This window comes from Macaca thibetana, chromosome 1 (assembly GCF_024542745.1).
Source record: "Macaca thibetana thibetana isolate TM-01 chromosome 1, ASM2454274v1, whole genome shotgun sequence".
NCBI classification, from domain to species: Eukaryota; Metazoa; Chordata; class Mammalia; order Primates; family Cercopithecidae; genus Macaca; species Macaca thibetana.
In genome coordinates, this window is record NC_065578.1 from 140,891,640 (window position 1) to 140,912,159 (window position 20,520).

Here is a 20,520-nt window from a genome sequence, read left to right on the forward strand (position 1 = left end):
GGTGTGCATTTGCTGAGCATGAACATGGTTTCATGGAGGGCCTGGAGATCTTTAGAGCTGTTTGTCCCAGACCTGGCCTTCTTAAACTTCATCTCTGTTGCAATTTGGGTCTCTGTCAGTCCTAGCAGGTCCATCTCTGCTGTGATTGGGAACAGACTTCAGTGGAGAAACTAAAATGTTCTTCAAGTCAGTGGCCTGTGCCTGTGAGTCCTGGTGGACCTCCTGGAGCAATTACAACAAAACAGTGCAGGGAAGAAACAGCTCCTGACCTCTTCTGTTTTGTAATGATTGGCATCCACCAGCCTGGTGTTCTAGCAAAGGTCCTTGCCGACTGCTGGCCTTGCAACACTCTGACTCATCCTCAGCCCACCTACCTCTGCTGGAGCATCCTATGGACCCTTGCTGTGTAGCTAATTCATGACACTGTTGCTCCTACCCTGCAGGATGCTGGGACCCCAAGAGGCTCCATGCTCCCCAGTCAAACACAGTTCCGACCTCGCTTCCATTTGTGTCACACAGAGTGTCCCCTTCACTCTAACTTACTTTATGATTCCGGCCTTTGGCAGTCTGGGGAGAGAGTTTTTGGGGCCTTGGCCACCCCAAGAAGACACTTCCTGTATCTCCAGGGATTTAAGTAGAACAAACATTTCCAGCTTCTTCTTTGCAGAACTGCTTCAATTAAGAGTAGCCCTGGGCTCTAGGGCTCTATTCAGGACATTTACTCCCAAATGGCTGGCCTAACCTGTACTGAGCCTTCCGTGGTGACATGCCCCTGGGTATCTTTTGATGTTAGAGGCAGGCTTTTATTCACAGTATAATTTAAAACTTTCTCTTGATATCATAGTTCTCGTCGTTCCTTTACTGGAATCCATAACCGGGCAGCTCTGGGTGAATAACCTGCTTGGACCTGCCTGGTCCCTGGGCCGCCTCCCTCAGCACAGGGTCCTGTGGGTGGCAGACAGGCCAGGCCAGTGTGCTGGACCTTTCTTGGGAAGTAGAACCTGGCTACTCCCACCTGTGTTCCTTGTCTCATCAGTTCTTTCTACTCAGTTATAGACAGACTTCTTTCTTTTATTTTTTTAAGGAGGAAAGTGTTTAATCTTTATGATTCTAATTCTTTCACTCCAGAGCCTGAAAATATTGATTGCAAAAAGCCATTTGATGCTCTTGAAACCTACAAACCTACAGAACATTTTAATGAGCTGCTAAAAGTTTTTTTTTTCTTTTTCTTTTTAATCACATAGATTGTGTTTTGTTGAATCTGAACCGCCAGCCTTCTTTGAGAAAGGTTGGAAGGTTGTTTGAACTGAGGTTTTCCTCAGGCTGAGGAGGGAGATGGTTGCTTTACATGGGAAGAAGCAGGAGAAATCCTCTGTGTCTCTGGGTCAAAGGGCTGGTAATAATTAGGGCAGATTCCTGTATCTGCTACCTGCTGACACTGGTCTAGTGTGCTACATGTATGTCATCTCATAGAGCCCTCCTGACACCACCACCAACCAGGACGAGGGGGAGTGTCACCAGATGGAGACTTGGCACAACCCCTGACCCCCATACGTGCAGTTTCAATTTCTCTGATTGAAGTGATACAGAAATTCAGTTCCTCGTCTCACTGTTCCAGTCTTATAAATAGCTATTTTTTTTTTTCTAAAAAATAGTAAGCGTAGTTTTAGAGAAGGTAGACCACAAAGAAGGCTTGTGTTTAAGTACCAGCCCTGACAGTTTCCATCCAGGTGACCTTGGACAAGCCAGTTTTTGTTTCTGAGACTTGTTAGTTTGTTTTGTTTCTGAGGTAGTCTAACCCCTATAACAACACGATGAGTTGACTATATCTCCTTCTTACAGGAAAGGCAACGGAGGCTCAAAGAGCTTCAATAAGTGGCTCAAAAACACATGGCTGATGAGTGTTGACACTAGAATCAGCATGTTTCCAATAAGCTACCACTTACTGAACTTGTCATATATGTTAGGCACTGGACTGTTTTATGTGCAGCTTTTCATTTGGTTCTTCATAAATCATTAAGATAGGCTATATCAACATGGGGAAACTAAGGCTGAGAGAATTGAATTAACTTGTTTAACAGTCACACAGCTTATACATGACACAGCAGAGACAAACTCAGTTCTGTTAGACTTCAAAGCCCATGTTATAACCACCAAGTCACCGAGATGACTCATGTGGTAATCCTTTGTTCACAGGTTTAGAGCTTAGAGGAGAGATTAAACCGCTACGTAACTATGATTGGTGTCCTTAGAAAAATATTAAGTTATCAGACAAAAGATACTAAGATACCAAGAATTTCAGACTACAGAGCAATTGTTTCCAGCTGTGGGGATCAAGGAAGACTTTGTAGGGAAGTTATTATTTGACTTGGAAAGCTGGTTGTGATTTGTGAGTGAGATATGTGTGCAGGTAGTGGCTAGGAAGGGGCCCGTTTCCTTCTGGGTGCTCTAGCAGGTGCTATGCTGGAAATTAGTATGGGACAGAATAGAGGTATGGGGGAAGAAAGGGTTGGTTCTGTCTGGCATCTGGCAGAATACATTCTTAGTCAAGGTAAGCATATGAATTTAAATATCTATGTTTGCCATCTACATCTACCTATACCTCCATTCCTGTATCTAGAGCTCATTCATCTTTTAGGGCTTAATTTCACCCTTGGGAATATGCCCCTCATATGAAGACATGAATATATACTGTGATGTTTTCCACAGCATTGTGTGTGTGTTTATCAGGGGCTGGGAGGGCAGAGAGCGTGATACACAGATGCACACTGTGGCTGACCACGCTGCAGATAGAAGCTCACAGAATGACATGCATGCACCTTAAAAGCCTACTGCTGAATGGGGAGAAAAAGATACATAAGTCAATACTACCTATGTAAGTGAAAAATATATGTACCCCAAATAATAATGCATATTTTATAAGGGCATTTACAGATAAAAAGGTAAACATTAAACACGTAGATATGATTGTCTACGGATGGGGGATGGGAATGAAGAATGGGAATAAAAGTGATAGCTAATTAAATCAAAGATTAACCCAAATCAAAGATGATAATATGTCATGAACTAAGGTTCATAACTTATTCAACCCTCTGAGATTCATCCCTTCCACTCACACCTGGCTGGGGTGGGAGGGGCATCAGGAAAGCCTACACCCTGATGGCAGGTCAGGTGTCCACTGCGTGTGCAAAGAATTCCATGATCTTCCAACATGGCTGTGCTCCCAAGATCTAGACAATATGAGTAACAAATAGGCCCAGGATCTTAGAGACTGAATACAACAAAGAAGGGTCTGACCTGCAGGTTGTCTGCATATGTGTTGAGTCAGAGAGAAAAATAAAGTCCTCACCCAAAGGAGAGGAGTAGAGGTGGGAAGTTCTTAAAGAAGGGAAGGTGGGACAGGGACAGAGCCTTGGGGAGAGTCTGTGCACAGAGCATATGCACTACACAGGAGGATGGGGGAAAAGAGAAAACAGGACACCAAGGGGGCTAGGTAGCAAGCCAGAGAATGTTACCTATCTATGAAGCTTCCAGTGTGTTGCTCAAGCAGAGGTGGCCCCTTAAAAAAGGTTGTTCCAGGACAAACATTGCATGCACTGCCCCAGGATCCAGATAGTAAAACTGTCCAACGATCATGAATGTATCATCATTTGGCCTGAAATTAGTTTCCATGCTTTGCTAACCTAAGGGAAGTCGAAGATTCACTGACGTCATGCAGGGTGGAAGTGTGTAGTGGGGATAGTGTTGTTTAGTCACGTCTTTCTTTGCATATGAATGGTCAAGTTTTCCCTCTAGGTAGTCAAGCCACCCAGCTAGCTGGGTGGTTCACCTCACATAGCAACATCAGCTCATCAGACAGCTCCCCCAAAAAGCAGTCTGACTGGCAAGTTCTTAAGTTGACTTCTGAGTTTTCTTTTTCCACAATTGAAATTATAATTGCTTTTTGCATTTCCTCATAGAACTCATCTCTTTTCCTGAAAGAAAAATGCATTCATTAACAGAGGCAGGAGGATGCTGGCATATTCAGTATCAGCAACAGAGACAGTAGTATGTGATGAGGTCAGTGAGGAAGGGCCGAGGAGATCAGGTAGGAGCTGGTGGCCACTGCCAGGATGTTGGCTTTCGTCTGAGTGAGATGGAGCAACAATGCAGGGTTTAGGTCAGAGGAATGACATGATTTGAGCTGGGATTTAAACAGATTTTGGAAAATAGGGACCATGTCTTAGTCACTTTTGTAATGCTAGTGTCAGAAAATTCTTTGGAACCTGAGAAATGCTTAACAAATTTGCGCAGAATGGCAGTACATTACTGAAAACAAGCAAAAAAAAAAAAAAAAAAAAAAAAAGGCACTATCCCAGGTCATTGATAAGAGCACAGTTGTGTTTAAGGTAGAAGATAGAAAGATTCGTTTGGGGCATATTGTATTTATTATTTTAAAGTCTTAATATTTACATTCTGTCCAGGACTTAAATGCCCACATGCCAATAGCTCATCCCTCAAAGGGTATCCAGTGAAAGCCAGCTTTTTCTGTCGTATGGATAAAACTTCTTACAGCTCAAGAGTCACTGTGTCTACCTTGCACCTATACCTGGCCAGGACTGATTGACTTTCAACAGTTTAGTTTCCAATCTTCAGGTTTTGAGAAATATGAAGCATATTCAGATGTGAATTGTATTGGTAATCCAGACCATTACTATTATAATCCCTAGGAAATCATGGAGCCAGAAAGTGTTTTCATTCAGCAACAAAAAAGCTTTTATCCTCTATCCCCAGCTGGCATACTTTCATGGAGGACTTCTCTTTGATCTTCCCTCTTTATCTTTTGTATGTTTGAGATGAGTTTGTTTCTTCATTCATCAAGGCTGTAAGCTCACTAAAGACAAACTTCAGGAAGGAAAGCAAATGAAGTTCTGATTGTGAATTCCCAGTCTCTTATGGCAATTCCAGAACTGCCCTTTTCCTTTTTTTTTTATTTTTATTTTTATTTTTTTTAATTTTTATTTTTATTATTATACTTTAAGTTCTAGGGTACATGTGCATAACGTGCAGGTTTGTTACATATGTATACTTGTGCCATGTTGCTGTGCTGCACCCATCAACTCGTCAGCACCCATCAACTTGTCATTTACATCAAGTATAACTCCCAATGCAATCCCTCCCCCCTCCCCCCTCCCCCATCCCCCCTCCCCATGATAGGCCCTGGTGTGTGATGTTCCCCTTCCCGAGTCCAAGTGATCTCATTGTTCAGTTCCCACCTATGAGTGAGAACATGCGGTGTTTGGTTTTCTGTTCTTGTGATAGTTTGCTAAGAATGATGGTTTCCAGCTGCATCCATGTCCCTACAAGGGACACAAACTCATCCTTTTTTATGGCTGCATAGTATTTCATGGTGTATATGTGCCACATTTTCTTAATCCAGTCTGTCACTGATGGACATTTGGGTTGATTCCAAGTCTTTGCTATTGTGAATAGTGCCGCAATGAACATACGTGTGCATGTGTCTTTATAGCAGCATGATTTATAATCCTTTGGGTATTTTTCTAAAGGATCCTAAGTACTCTGGTGGGAGCCTAGGTGGAGTTTGCAAGAGGGGCAGCCTGTTTTAGGGCTGTAGCTTGGAGTTTCAGGTTTAAACATGAAAGTTTCTGCCTTGTCTTTGCTATGCATAAGCTGATGACCTGGGCAAGGCAACTCATCTCTTAGCACAAAGGGAGGCAGAAGGAGCATTCACTGAATTCCATTTATGGACTCACACTAGGGCAGGTGCTAATGATGCATGATAGTCTAACCCCTATAACAGCACTATGAATTGAATATATCTCCTTCTTACACGAAAGGCAATGGAGGCTCAAAAGGCTTCAATAAGTGGCTCAAAGACACGTGGCTGATGAGTGTTGAAACTAGAATCAGCATGTTTCCAAAGACCACACACTTGCCCTGCCTCCTTCTGAACCTGGGCTTATTCCTCTCTAAGATGAGTTCCTTAGTTTTCCTTCAAAGTCTTTCCAGCTTCAAAAGTTTGTGATTGAGTGAGGTTGGATTCTGACAGCACAGGAATTCATTCTATAGTGCTGGAACTCAATTGGGTTCATAGCAACCCTCCTCTTTCTTCTAACTAAGACTTTCCATTCATAAAGGCTGGTCTCCATCTTCCATGTGACACCCCAGTCTCACTCGTCATCACTTTTCTTTGAACTGCACTAGAAATTCTTGCTTTCATCTCCCAAACTTGCTCATTTGCCTCTTCTCCTTCTGCAGAAACCTCTTTCTCTTTTTGTCCTCACCTGCGTTTTTCCCTCCTCCGACATAGTTCTCTGAAAAACTTACCTTCTCTTTTTCCAGGTGTATCTTATTTCTATCTGAAAGCTTTCTGGGTTAAATAAACAGTTTGAATGGCTTTGGAAAAGTCATTTCACTCTGCACTTAGTTTTCATCTGTGAAATTAGACCGCTGCATTACATGGTCTCCCTAGGCCCTTCCAGTGCCAAAATTTTGATTACAAACGAATCTCAAATCTCTTTCTTTCCCCGGCAGCTGTGGGCTTTGTTTCCACATTAGGTCAGTGTGCAGTCTCCACCATACTTCTTTGTTTTTATTCCTGGGTTTTTGCCATATGCAGCATTTAGGTAGTTCTAACAGAACTGTAAACTCTTGAAAAGAAGGGACCCTGTGAATTCCTTCTTCCTAACCCCTCCACTCCTATCTCTGGTCCACAAGACTAATCTACAAACTCAGGGATTATTCAAATAATGCCGTCACCTGTTGGACAGATGACAGGTGGCAAGTGCCATCCACAGCCTTGTTTTTCTGGTGTCCCTGTCATATTCTCGACATTCAGCTTTTTCAAAAATATCTTTAGTTACTCATTAGTCTGAGAATTAGGCTTTAGCTGTTGGCTATTCTATGAATGGCTCTTTCAGTACAAACTAACTGAATCTGTGTCTATGCCCTTAATTAGAAAGAGAAATTTAAATGGAACTGCCTCCTTGTGATGTCCTCTGAATTTCAGAAATGAAATTTGGGTCCTTTCAGTCTGACGGAATGTATAACACTTCCAGAGTTATCAGGAACCTGTCAGAACCATTATGGTTAGATATAAGTGTTTTTCTAAATGCTGCTATCTATGGAGTCTGATGTTTGAATTCCAGTGGTGGAAGACAATATTTATGCAGTCATTCATTCAAACATCATTTTATTGAGCGCTTACTATGTGTCATTTACTGGGGTAAAAGGATGAGTAAAACTTGGTTCTTGCCCTTAAGAGGTATTTGGCCAAAAAGGAAAGGGGTACTAAAACAGTTACTATAATGCATGGAGATACACCGTTAGAAAGTATATAAGAGTATAAACAGACAGGGAAGGTCTCCAGGGATGATAGGAATCTAATCAACGTGAGCAGTCAGTCTGTTTTACAGCCTCCTGCCCTGCAGCCTGTGTGGAGTACAGTCACCTTGTTGGTTTAAACCAGGTCCTGACGGATCCTGGCAACTTCTAGATGAACCTGAGTGAACTTTCCTCATTACCATGCCAAAGTCTCCACCCTGGGAGGAACTATAACTGCCTTACCATGACATGTGACCCATGCGCTGGCATGATGACTCACCATGTCTGTGCAACTGGGACCCCTCCTCTACCTGTCATGATGCACCCTCTCCCTTCTCCATTGCCCCATAAAACCCTCCTGTTCCCTTCCCTCCGGGAGACGCTGCTTTGGAGAACACTCCCAGTGTCCTCCTTACTTGCACCAAGTAATAAAACTCTTATTGATCAAAACCTGTGTTCTCATGGAGTTACTCACCAGCTGAACAAATCCTGTTTTATTGAGGGTAACAGAGGTCCTGAAGAGCTAGGAACTGGATATAACCAGAGGCATCACAGACGATGCCACAGAGTATGTGAATTTAGGGCTAAGCTTTAGTAAGATTTGGCAACAAAAGGCAGAGGGCATTTCAGGGAGAGAAACACCCAAAGGCACAGGGCAAATATGGAGAATGAGGGCATGGGTGAGGGGATAGGCGAAAATCAGATTAAAAGGTAAGCAGGGGCCAGATAGTGAAAGACTTTAAATGCCCTACAGAGGAAGCTCTATGCCAGTGGCTCTCCGGTTGTAATGGGCTGAAGGCTTATAAAGGGACTTGGCTGAACATGTAGATTTCTGGGACCTACTGATTTGATTCAGCTGGCTTGAAGTGGAGCTTAGAAATCTGCATTGTAAGCCAGCCTCCTGGATGATTCGGATGTAGGCAGTCTGCTGGTAATCTTGTGCAGACATTGTTGTCGGCAGTGGAAAATACAAAGATTGACATACAGCCTCATACTGGGCTTAGAAGGACAAGTCTAGCAGTTGAGTATGGCAGCTGCGTTGAGGGAGAAAGGCTCATCGTGGTGTGGTCAGTTATCATTTCATTGTGATGGTTCACGTGAGAAATGCCCAATGCCTGAACTGTGGCAGTAGGCAGTGGTAATGCAGAGACAGAGGTGAGAACTCTTGCAGAGGGAGAATCTTCAGAATTCAGCAAATGAATGGAAGTTGGTGAGAGAGAAGGGGGAGAATCACAAGTACATTTAGTAGTTCTCACAGGAGTAATCAGGGTCTAGGATCATTTATGCAAAGTAAAATATGTTTGAGGGAGAAGATAAAAAGGTTGAATTGGGGCATATTGAGATTTCAGTGTCAGTGGAAGCTACAACTAGAGGTTTAATTCAGGTCTTCTCCAGGTTTGCTTTTGGGGAATAGGAATATGTGTAGGGGATAGTTGAAGCCATGGGTTTCTATGAGATAAAGTGATAACCTTGGGATAGCGACCAGAGAAAGTCAAAGACAGCGCCTGAGGCACCTCTGCCTTTAAGGGAAGAGAAGATGGGGCGGGACCTGTAACTAATTTAGGTGAGTGGAATCTCACCTAAATTAAGGGGAGGGGAGAATTTAACTGAGGACTTTTTCAACATCAGTCTGAGACTGAGGCACAGTTTGTCCCCTAGCGGCAAGGAGGGGAATTGCGGTGAAGAGCCAGACATGCTGAAAGGCAGAAGGGGAAGTCCACACACACAGATGAGGGCTAAGAAGTGAGATAATGGATGTGTCAATATATATTTGTATGCACACGCACGTACCTGTGCATGCATGTGTGCACCTGGGTGTATGTGTGGGCATGAAATTTGTGTTCATTATGTGCTACATAGGTAAGAGCCTTCTTTGTGACAGGGATGTGACAATCCTGTGAGTGAGGTAGGGGAATAGTAGCCAAAGTGTGCAGGACACCAAGAGGTCAGGAGTCAAAGGGCAAGGGAAAGTGAGAGCCAGGAGCTGTGGGGCGGGACTGGCGCTGACACATACTGGCAGGCCGGGGGAAATTGAACGTGGCCAGAATGAGACTCAGCAGAAGACAACAGTGTCAAATGCAGCAGAGGGATTTAAAAAACTGAGAAATGACCTGGAGATTGCCATTTGGAAAGTCATTGGTGACCTTTGACAGGGTGGTTTCTGTGGGGTCTGACTGAAGAGTGAACAGACGGTGAGAAGGTTGTTTGAGCAAAAGGAAGGAGAGAGCTGGTGACTCTGAGGTTGGAAGCAGTGATGATATGAGGCAGTTTTGCCCATTAAGCATATTGGTGCATCTTGGGGACTTAAAAAGATTTGTTTTGGATGATTTGCACTTCAAAAATTAGTCTTTTTCCTAAGAGGATAATAAAACTTAAAAGTACCATAACATGTTTTTCTGCAATATTTAAATAGCTTTTGATCCTGTCTGTTGTTAACAGTTGCTTCTCCAGGAGTTTCAGGCCATTGGCAATAAACCAAGTAAATATTCTAACATAGAAAATAAAATGGCCCTTTACTACTGAAGTGTTTTTTATAAATAGCTGTCTCGTGTTAACTCAGACTCAGTGGGTGTATGTGTCTGTGTGTCTGTTCACACACAATTGTAGATGTGGGATGTCTGTGTGCTCATTTAATCAATTAATATTTTCACCTTCTATGTGTTAGGCAGTGTAGGTTCTGAGCATATGCCAGTGAACAGAAAAGCCATGATTAAGCTAATTATTACAGTGACTTGAGATATGTATGTGCATAGGCAAATCCTTTCACGTTGTGTTGGCAAGGGAGGAGGACTAATCAGGAAAATAGGGCAACTCGATGGGCCAAAAAATCATAAAAGAATTCAAGATGCCATCTCTTTCTACATAAAGATGATCTTACGCAGTGGTGTGCTGGTAAACTGGCTCTCTAGGAGGTACAGGGAAAAGCCTTGATATGTAGCATTTACCAATTATCATGGTGTAAATATTTTCACTGGGGGTGATTTCAGACCTCCAACTTGATGTCATTGAATGGAGCTAAAGGAAGAGATGTACACAGGTGGCTCTGGCAAACCAGCATTAGCCAGCTCCAGCACCCCACTAACCCTTTGTGCAGGCAGAATAATAATAATAATGATTTCTTTCATTTATGGAGCTGTTTGAAGTTAACCAGGTGTTTTGACATATTTTCCTTTACCTGCACATCACCCTGAGTGTGATGTTAGAGGATATGATTTGAAGAATATGGAAAATCTCTTTGGCTAGCCACAAAGCCTTACATGACCACTGAGGTAATTCTCTTTGGTATAGCATTCATGAATGAAGACCATGCCTTTTAAATAATAAAATACAAGATATATAAATGTTGTTATTCCAGGGTAAGACAAGAAATATCTCGATTATGGGATACCATTGGAGAAAGAAGTCCCAAAAGAAGCCACAGAGAAGGAGGGTGGGTAGATATGTAAGGAAAATGGTCAAAAGAGAGATCCAAGGATATTAAAGACATTTTTTCTATGTCATAATGTTGCTTAGGGTATGCCCTACTCCTAGATCGTAGATCTTACCAAATGTAGTTCATGCTCCATTATCTACTCTAATGGAGGAAAATTGGACAACACAATTCAAAACAATGAACAACCTTGAAAGATATATACAATTGGATTTGCAGAGAAGATAATGTTTCATGGTATCTGTAGCATCCTGTGAATGATTTACTTATTCTAACTCTGAGCTTAAAGAATCTACTCATGATGATGTATATTGCAGGGAATTGACAAGTGTCACAAGATTAGTACCAATCTAGACTTTGTTGTACAAATGAGTGCAGGATCGGGGTGGTTATACTTCCTTTTAAATAATTTAATGAAATATCATTTTAGAGTTAGTTCTATTTAAAAGATTTTTTAAAAACTCTCGTCCTGTTGTCCTAGAAATAAAAATACTTTTTCTGACAGAAACATAATTAATTTGATTATAAGGTTTAAAGTGTACCGTGTGTGTGTGTGCGTGCAGTGTGTGTGTGTGCACGCATGTGTATAACTTCAACTGCTGCTGACTATAAGAGAAATCGATATCTGGCCACTGGTGGTTGTAGGCTGTATTCACTTGGCAACAGTTTATATATTGGTGGCTGACAATGAGGAGAATGGTGGGTGTGCATCCTATCAATTTTAAGAGCATATTTTTTCTCTACCAGTAGCAGTGGCTCAGCATTCTATTTGTCATTTCTGGCCTTGAAAGTAGTAGTTAATAAATGACAATAACTTTTAGCACACATGCTTTTTCCTGTTCTGCAGTTTAGTTTCAGTGTGGAGGGAGAGAAATAAAATTTTGAATTGCTAATAGAAGTGGTGGGCAGGGTATTGGAAAGTTAACTTGGATATAAAACGCAAGCCAAGTGGTGGCTTCAGTGAAAAAGGCTGCCATTTGATGGCTACAACCCATATGCCGAAGTTTATTTCCTTTGTTATGTCATTAATGAAAAAAAAATTTTTTTATTCTTAGCTCTGTGATCCCAGCCACCACCAATCCAATCAATGACCAACTTTGACTTTTTCTCTTCAGCGTATTTTTCCTCTGTTTCCTCCTATCAATGCTTTTTTGCCTCCACTGCATTCCAGGATTTTATTACCTCCATAGGGATAAATGCAAAACCTTTCTAATGGTAATAATAATAATCACAGTAACTAGTACCTAAAATCTGGGTAGTGTTCACATTTGGCTGAGGATGTCCACCTAGCTTGTCCATTTAATCCCTATAGCACTCCTGGGATATTGGAAACTGAAGCTCAGAGTGGCTGAGTGATGTGCCCAGGCTTACAGAGGTAGCATGTGTGGATGAACCTTTACCTTTTGACTCTGAATTAAGTGCACTAGCCCCTACTTAGACTGTCCCAGCCTCTCTTTGTGCTCTTACTTTCCCCTTGTTCTGATAAAATATATACACAGTTGCTGGAACATTCATCTCATAAACTACTTTCTGTGAGAATCCTTTTCCTAACAGATCCAGCTCAACTCCCTTTGCCTCTTTCCGGAGGTTCCCCTGAGCACTCAGGTGTATGCTAAACAACCATTGGCCACTGGTTCTTCCCACACTGAACATCAAACTTTTCTAGCCTATGTTGAGGTTGAGAGCAATTAAAATACCCACATCTTTCTCACGAGAGCTTGTACATCTTTTGGTCATGTGACAGTAGGTGCTGATAGTACGATAGGAAAGTTGTCCATCAGGAAAGTCTTGTAATCTCTATTTAAAAATATTCCTCTTTCATTCATCTCTATGATGAAAATCTACTCATTCTTCAAGACATGTATATCAGAAGGTATTTTTTTTTAACATGGGATATTTCCTGATTCTCCAATCAAACACAATTGCCCTATCATTTGACTTGTTTCTTACGTGTTGTGTTGCAATTGCTTTTATTGTCTTACGTCCTTTAGTAATCTGTGTAATCCTTAGGGTCAGGAAAAAAGTTCACAAATAGAAGATGCTCAGTAAACATTTGTTGAATTCAATTAAAATTAATTAGTTTAAAAGCACTCCAATTACAATAGATGCTCTTTTATCCAATGTTGTTGTTACAGTGTTTTTTGTTTAACCAAAAATGTTATGTTAACATGGAGAATCATTTTATAAAAAAATAAAAAGTCCTGTATATACCATAAACCCATTTAACTTTAAACTACATTCATTTGTCAGATTTTTGAATGCAGAGTCAAAGATCCTCTTTGACTCTGCATTCATTGACTCAAGTTCCTGGTTTTCTTTCTTGTTTCAGTCATATCCGCAATGAAAAATTTGACATTTCCAATTTGAGTTTCTTTATTGTGGAAAGAGAGCTTATAGACACTTGCAATGCATTCTGAGTACAGTAACTATTAAAAAGTTCTACCAGGTTAGGCAACATAGGAAAACACTGTATCTACAAAAATATATATATATATATTAGTTGAGCATGGTGTCATTCACCTGTGGTCCCAGCTACTCAGGAGGCTAAGGTGGGAGCATCCCTTGAGCCTAGGAGGTTGAGGCTGCAGTGAACCATGATTATTCCATTACATTCCAGCCTTGGGGATAGAGAGAGACCTTGTCTCAGAAAACAAAAAAAATTCCCTTCGTTCCTAACCGTTGTCTCTATTAATTAAATGGCAGTTCTATAGAGTTGCCCTCTCCAATATAGTAGACATGTGCCACATGCGTTTACTGTGCATTTGAAATGTGGCTAGTCAAAAGCAAGGGATGGCAGAAATGTAAAACACCCACTGGATTTCCAAGATTTAGTACAGACAAAGAACATAAAAGTTCTCAATTTATATGATTATATGCTTGAATATGCTGAGTAAAATACAATAAATTATTAAAATTATTTTTATCTGGTCCATTGTACTTTTTTTTTTGAGATAGGGTCTTGCTCTGTTGCCCAAGCTGGAGTGCAATGGCACAGTCATAGCTTAGTAACTTTGAATTCCTGGGCTCGAGTGATCCTCCCCCCTCAGCCTCCTAAGTAGCTGGGACTACAGGCACATGTCACATGTCTGGCTCCTCTTTTTACTTTCTAAATGTGACTACTAGAGAATGTAAATTTACCTAAGTGGTTTGGATTTCACTTCTCTTGGATAGCACTGCTTTAGAGAGTTATGGTTATTGACTCTTCACAAAACACCCACTGTCACTTTCACAGAGATGACTACTCCTTCCTTTTTATACTAAAATTTCTTAATTATACTTAATATTACATTAAATTACCTAATAATAGTAAGAAGAACAACTATTATAATCAGGTTTGGAAGCAAATGCAACTGAATTTTGGCATGCTCACTTTTCAGCTTGTGGGAGCAAAAGTCCATGGGAACTCAGAGAGTCACATGTTGTGCCTTTAGGTGCCTCCACCTCAGTTAGTGTGATGTTGAACAGAGCAGAAGGGGAGTGTAGTTTATTTACTGAAGCCATTAAGTGGAGATCGGTTAAGAGAGCTTCTTCTGGACTCCGTCATCCTAATATATCAAAGAGCAGCAGCTTGGAGATGTTCCCTTTTTGTTATGCTATTTTAGAATGACTATATCACAGCTCACTTCCCTGACATGCTCAGAATTGTAGATGTGAGAAATGAATTTCAGGACTAGCCTGACTAAATTGAACACAGATTAATTCTATTATGGGAAAATCAAGCAAATAATGGTTATTTTAATGACTACATATAGCTGAAATGTGGGGGGTAAGAAGTTGTCCATATCCCACTAGCAAGTTAGTCCTTAAGGGGCTGTTGGGGTTTGGGTTTGCTTTCAAGCTGCAAGGATAAGGAAAGAGGCATGAGGGCTCTCAGAGAGGAATGTGCTTTTGGTCAGGATCTGGCCTGCAGCATAAAGTCATCCCTCATCCCTCTGACTCCGTCGTGGTCTGCTGGAGTCATGAGGAAGCACTGACTTTCATATAGGAAGACAGCTCTCCTCACCCACATCCTCTTCTGACTAGAAGGGGTGAATAGTTTGTCCGTTATGTTATGTCTGTAAGAAATGTGAGAGAGGATTGTGGAATCTGCTTTCACATCCCAGCTTTGACTAGGACAAGCCATGTAAGTGTCTTTACTGTACTGGCGATGTGCATGAATTGGGTGGGGGATGGAGAGCAGGGAGGTGCGTATGCACTGATCCATCCATACCTTACTTCTCTGTGTCTGGCAGCCTCTCACTGTGGTTGAGGGCCTATCCATGAAGCATCGCAGTTCTACTGTCTCTGCAGGCTAGCATGTTAAATCTGAGTTCACCAGCAATAGTGGCAAAGAAAAGACAATGGTTATTTCCTCAGCAACTCTCTTACTTTCTCCCCGAGTATCCAGTTCTATGGGAATGAATGTTTTAAAACTACATGAGGTAGGTGTCATGCAAATCTAACCTTGATCTAAGCAAATGTCAAGCCTGAACTACTGGACTCATTCAGGCCACTAAATTGAACAGTGTTAGCAGCATGCACCCAAAACTGATTTCAGGGAAAGAACATTTGTTAGAAGATGCTTTTTGTTGAGCACTGTCGGTTTGCTTGCAAATGACAACAAAGAAAATGATAACCAGAGGAGAAAAGAGTATAAACGCTACTCTCTCTGTCCTACTCTGTTTTGTAATAAATAAATGAACCAAGCATATTGAATCTCTCTGGTACTGTTTATTTTATAGTTGTTCCACTCCACAGGTTCCCTCCTGGAGGATGTGTGAGACACCAGGCTGCATGTCAGAAACGGCTGTGCTCTGGAAGGCTACCAGGGTCATCATGAGGGCCTTGCGGATTTCAGAAATGAAGTGACCTGCCTTGAGACTTCCCTCAGCCTCCTCACTCCACTGTATTCTCAAGAGAGTGAGGAGAACAAAACTATCTTCTCCCCACATTACCACTTCAGTGCTGACCCTGTGGCTTGAGAATCTGATCTGTGCGCACTGTGGCAAAATCTTGGTTTTACAGGTTTCACCTGAAAGCTGGTCCTGATTTTTCCGTGATGTGTGGGTAAAAAGTGGGTTCTCGAAGGGAAGCCTCAATGTAGCTTAGCTCTTGAAAAAACAGTATGTGCATCTGCTTCTTAGAAAAAGAAAAAGGAGTGAGAGAGGAAAATGAAGTCTTATAGAAAAACCTGGCTGGGCGCGGTGGCTCACGCCTGTAATCCCAGCACTTTGGGAGGCTGAGGCGGGCAGATCACGAGGTCAAGAGATCGAGACAATCCTGGCCAACATGGTGAAACCTCGTCTCTACTAAAAATACAAAAATTAGCTGAGGGTGGTGGCGGGTGCCTGTAGTCCCAGCTACTTGGGAGGCTGAGGCAGGAGAATCGCTTGAACCTGGGAGGCAGAGGTTGCAGTGAGCAGAGATCATGCCACTGCACTCCAGCCTGGCGACAGAGTGAGGCTCCATCTCAAAGAAATAAAAGAAAAAAGAAAAACCTGCAAAACATTAAGAAGGAAGTGATCATTAACACTGAGACAAATTGCTTTCTTCTGTATTAAGTATATCAGAATAATTTTGTGATTTGTTTCTCCATTCCAAACCTGGGAAAGGGGAGGCAAATTATCTTTATGTTGCTACTCATATATAGTCTGTTATCTGTATAATGTTTAAATGTGTATTTCTAATACTGTGGTTAAATGAGATTCTAAGACCAGTGAGTAGGGGCGGGTGTTAGGAGTGGTCAAATCGATAATGTAGACATTGTAAATGTTCACAAATTATAGGCTGTGACATTTAATCTTATACTCATGATTTTTTAGTGGCTGTGGAATTTGGGGCAGTGATTCCAGTCCCATTCTGTCTATTTTATTCTTTAAGGTAATCATCTAAGACCATATGTGATGGGGGAAAGTGTATATGAAGGAATGTAACTTTCAAAGAGATTATCCTAAAAGTAGGACTGATGACATTCCTTCTCCTTAATTTATATGCTGTGTGTTTACTGTGCTCAACTTAGAGCTCAGGTTACTCCAGTCAAGACCACAGTAAATTTGGGAAGAGAAGACCTCTAAGAAATTGCCTAGCATGATTGTTAACAACGGTACTGCTAGTAATTTTATTATTATTACAGACATTTCTTATGTTCCAGGACTGGCTAAACACTTTATATACAAAATATTATCTCATTTAATCCTTACAACAGTCCAGAAAAAGGAATTGTAATCCTTCTTATTCAGATGAGGAGATTAAGGTTTAGAGAGGTAAGGTTATTTGCCTAAGGTCACTGAGCTTGGAAATAGTGAGACTAGGATTTTAATCCAAATACTTGTGTTCTTAAGAATTACACTGCTGATGCAGAAAAGGCCTTTAACAAAATTCAACAGTCCTTCATGCTAAAAACTCTCAATAAATTTGGTATTGATGGAACGTATCTCAAAATAATAAGAGCTATTTATGACAAACCCACAGGCAATATCATACTGAATGGGCAAAAACTGGAAGCATTCCCTTTGAAAACTGGCACAAGACAGGGATGCCCTCTCTCACCACTACTATTCAACATAGTTTTGGAAGTTCTGGCTAGGGCAATCAGGAAAGAGAAAGAAATAAAGGGTATTCAGTTAGGAAAAGAAGAAGTCAAATTGTCCCTGTTTGCAGATGACATGATTGTATATTTAGAAAACCCCATCATCTCAGCCCAAAATCTCCTTAAGATGGTAATCAACTTCAGCAAAGTCTCAGGATACAAAATTAATGTGCAAAAATCACAAGCATTCTTATACACCAGTAACAGACAAACAGAGAGCCAAATCAGGAATGAACTTCCATTCACAATTGCTTCAAAGAGAACCAAATACCTAGGAATCCGACTTGCAAGGGATGTAAAGGACCTCTTCAAGGAGAACTACAAACCACTGCTGAGTGAAATCAAAGAGGACACAAACAAATGGAAGAACATACCATGCTCATGGATAGGAAGAATCAATATCGTGAAAATGGCCATACTGCCCAAGGTAATTTATAGATTCAATGCCATCCTCATCAAGCTACCAATGACTTTCTTCACAGAATTGGAAAAAACTGCTTTAAAGTTCACATGGAACCAAAAAAGAGCCCGCATTGCCAAGACAATCCTAAGTCAAAAGAACAAAGCTGGAGGCATCACGCTACTTGACTTCAAAGGCTACAGTAACCAAAACAGCATGGTACTGGTACCAAAACAGAGATAGACCAATGGAACAGAAGAGAGGTCTCAGAAATAACACCACACATCTACAACCATCTGATCTTTGACAAACCTAACAAAAACAAGAAATGGGGAAAAGATTCCCTATTTAATAAATGGTGCTGGGAAAACTGGCTAGCCATATGAAAGCTGAAACTGGATCCTTTCCTTACTCCTTATACAAAAATTAATTCAAGATGGATTAGAGACTGAAATGTTAGACCTAAAACCATAAAAACCCTAGAAGAAAACTTAGGGAACACCATTCAGGACATAGACATGGGCAAGGACTTCATGTCTAAAACACCAAAAGAAACAGCAACAAAAACCAAAATTGACAAATGGGATCTAATTAAACTGAAGAGCTTCTGCACAGCAAAAGAAACTACCATCAGAGTGAACAGGCAACCTACAGAATGGGAGAAAATTTTTGCAATCTACCCATTTGACAAAGGGCTAATATCCAGAACCTACAAAGAACTCAAATTTACAAGAAAAAAACAAACATCCTCATGAAAAAGTGGGCAAAGGATATGAACAGACATTTCTCAAAAGAAGACATGCATACAGCCAACAGACACATGAAAAAATGCTCATCATCACTGGCCATCAGAGAAATGCAGATCAATACCACAATGAGATACCATCTCACACCAGTTAGAATGGCAATCATTAAAAAGTCAGGAAACAACAGGTGCTGGAGAGGATGTGGAGAAATAGGAACACTTTTACACTGTTGGTGGGATTGTAAACTAGTTCAACCATTGTGGAAGACAGTATGGCGATTCCTCAAGGATCTAGAACTAGAAATACCATATGACCCAGCCATCCCAATACTGGGTATATACCCAAAGGATTATAAATCATGCTGCTATAAAGACACATGCACACGCATGTTTATTGCAGCACTATTCACAATAGCAAAGACTTGGAATCAACCCAAATGTCCATCAGTGACAGACTGGATTAAGAAAATGTGGCACATACACACCATGGAATACTATGCAGCCATAAAAAAGGATAAGTTTGTGTCCTTTGTAGGGACATGAATGCAGCTGGAAACCATCATTCTCAGCAAACTATGGCAAGAACAGAAAACCAAACACCACATGTTCTCACTCATAGGTGGGAATTGAACAATGAGATCACTTGGACTCGGGAAGGGGAACATCACACACCAGGGCCTATTATGGGGAGGGGAGGAGGGGGAGGGATGGCATTGGGAGTTTTACCTGATGTAAATGACGAGTTGATGCGTGCTGATGAGTTGATGGGTGCAGCACACCAACATGGCACAGGTATACATATGTAACAAACCTGCACGTTGTGCACATGTACCCTAGAACTTAAAGTATAATAATAATGATAATAAGAGAAAAAAACAAAGAGAATTACACTGCTTTGGCTGGGCGCGGTGGCTCACATCTGTAATCCCAGCACTTTGGGAGGCCGAGACAGGTGGATCATGAGGTCAGGAGATCGAGACCATCCTGGCTAACATGGTGAAACCCATACTAAAAATACAAAGAAATTAGCCGGACGTAGTGGCGGGGGCCTGTAGTCCCAGCTACTGGGGAGGCTGAGGCAGGAGAATGGCGTGAACCTGGGAGGTGGAACTTGCAGTGAGCCGAGATCGTGCCACTGCACTCTAGCCTGGGCGACTGAGCAAGACTCTGTCTCAAAAAAAAAAAAAAAAAAAAAAAAAAAAAAAAAAAAAAAAAAAAATTACACTGCTTTTACATTAAAGCTGCTAGAAACATTTTTTTTTAAAAAAAACCAGTGTTTCAAACAAGAGTCAAAACAAAACCAGCCAAGTCCAAAGCCAATTTACAGCCTGATTTCTTTTTGGCCTTGTAATGCTGAGTGAAAATTGCTGAGCCTTTGGTTTGGAAGAAGCATTTGAAATACAGGAGAAAATCTTGATGCCAGGAGTTGCCTCATGTTTGCCTTTAAACCATAACGGCCCCGAGCTCCAGTACTAGAGTCAGATTTATTAATCACCCATTATGTGCCAGGTCCTGCAGTTCCTTTTGGTGATGGAAAGCTCTGGCTTTACAGTTGACAGAGCACACTTGCCGACGTAAATCCCCACACCTCACACTGGAGCCAACTCAGTGTATGCGCCAAAGCGGGAAACTGAGGCTTGGAAAAAATATGGTCCAGGCTTAGAAAATGTGAAAGAAAGGACTCAAATGAGGTCATTTGCTCCCTGTCCGAGGGCTAACTGTACTGCTTCAGGCTCCATTACAAAGAACGCACACAGAGTTCACCCATACCTCATGCCCTGTCTCTCCCATTTTCAACCTGTCATCCATGACAAATCTGCTTTTTCTTTTGTTGCTTTCTGATACTTATTTTGAATTTGCTTTCTCAGCATCAGTAGGGTCAATGTGAACTGCTTTACTCTGTAAGTTGTGAAAAAATGTTCATTTTTTTCCTCAAAAAAATACAGTCCAATGAGAATGACGGACTATGATTTTCTATTTCTTTTTGATTCTTGCTGTAGAATCTAACAGTGCTTAAAACTGTTTAATTAATTGCCTCCCTGAATATAATCTTT

The 20,520-nt window shown here is 41.3% G+C and overlaps 1 protein-coding gene and 1 long non-coding RNA gene across 9 annotated transcripts in view; one reads left to right on the forward strand and one right to left on the reverse strand.

Annotated features, from left to right (window-relative positions):
- The window catches only part of MIA3 (MIA SH3 domain ER export factor 3), a 935,339-nt gene that overhangs the window by 554,839 nt on the left and 359,980 nt on the right, over positions 1–20,520 (reverse strand). The gene's annotated exons all lie outside the window — the stretch shown is intronic.
- LOC126937790 (uncharacterized) overlaps positions 1–20,520 on the forward strand; it is a 216,836-nt gene that overhangs the window by 118,397 nt on the left and 77,919 nt on the right. For 7 of the 8 annotated variants that reach the window (XR_007719850.1, XR_007719849.1, XR_007719852.1 and 4 more), the window contains one exon: positions 15,491–19,085. The exons of the other annotated variant lie outside the window; for it this stretch is intronic. This is a non-coding gene — a long non-coding RNA (uncharacterized LOC126937790). The remainder of the gene's footprint in view (positions 1–15,490; positions 19,086–20,520) is intronic. 8 annotated transcript variants of the gene reach the window in all.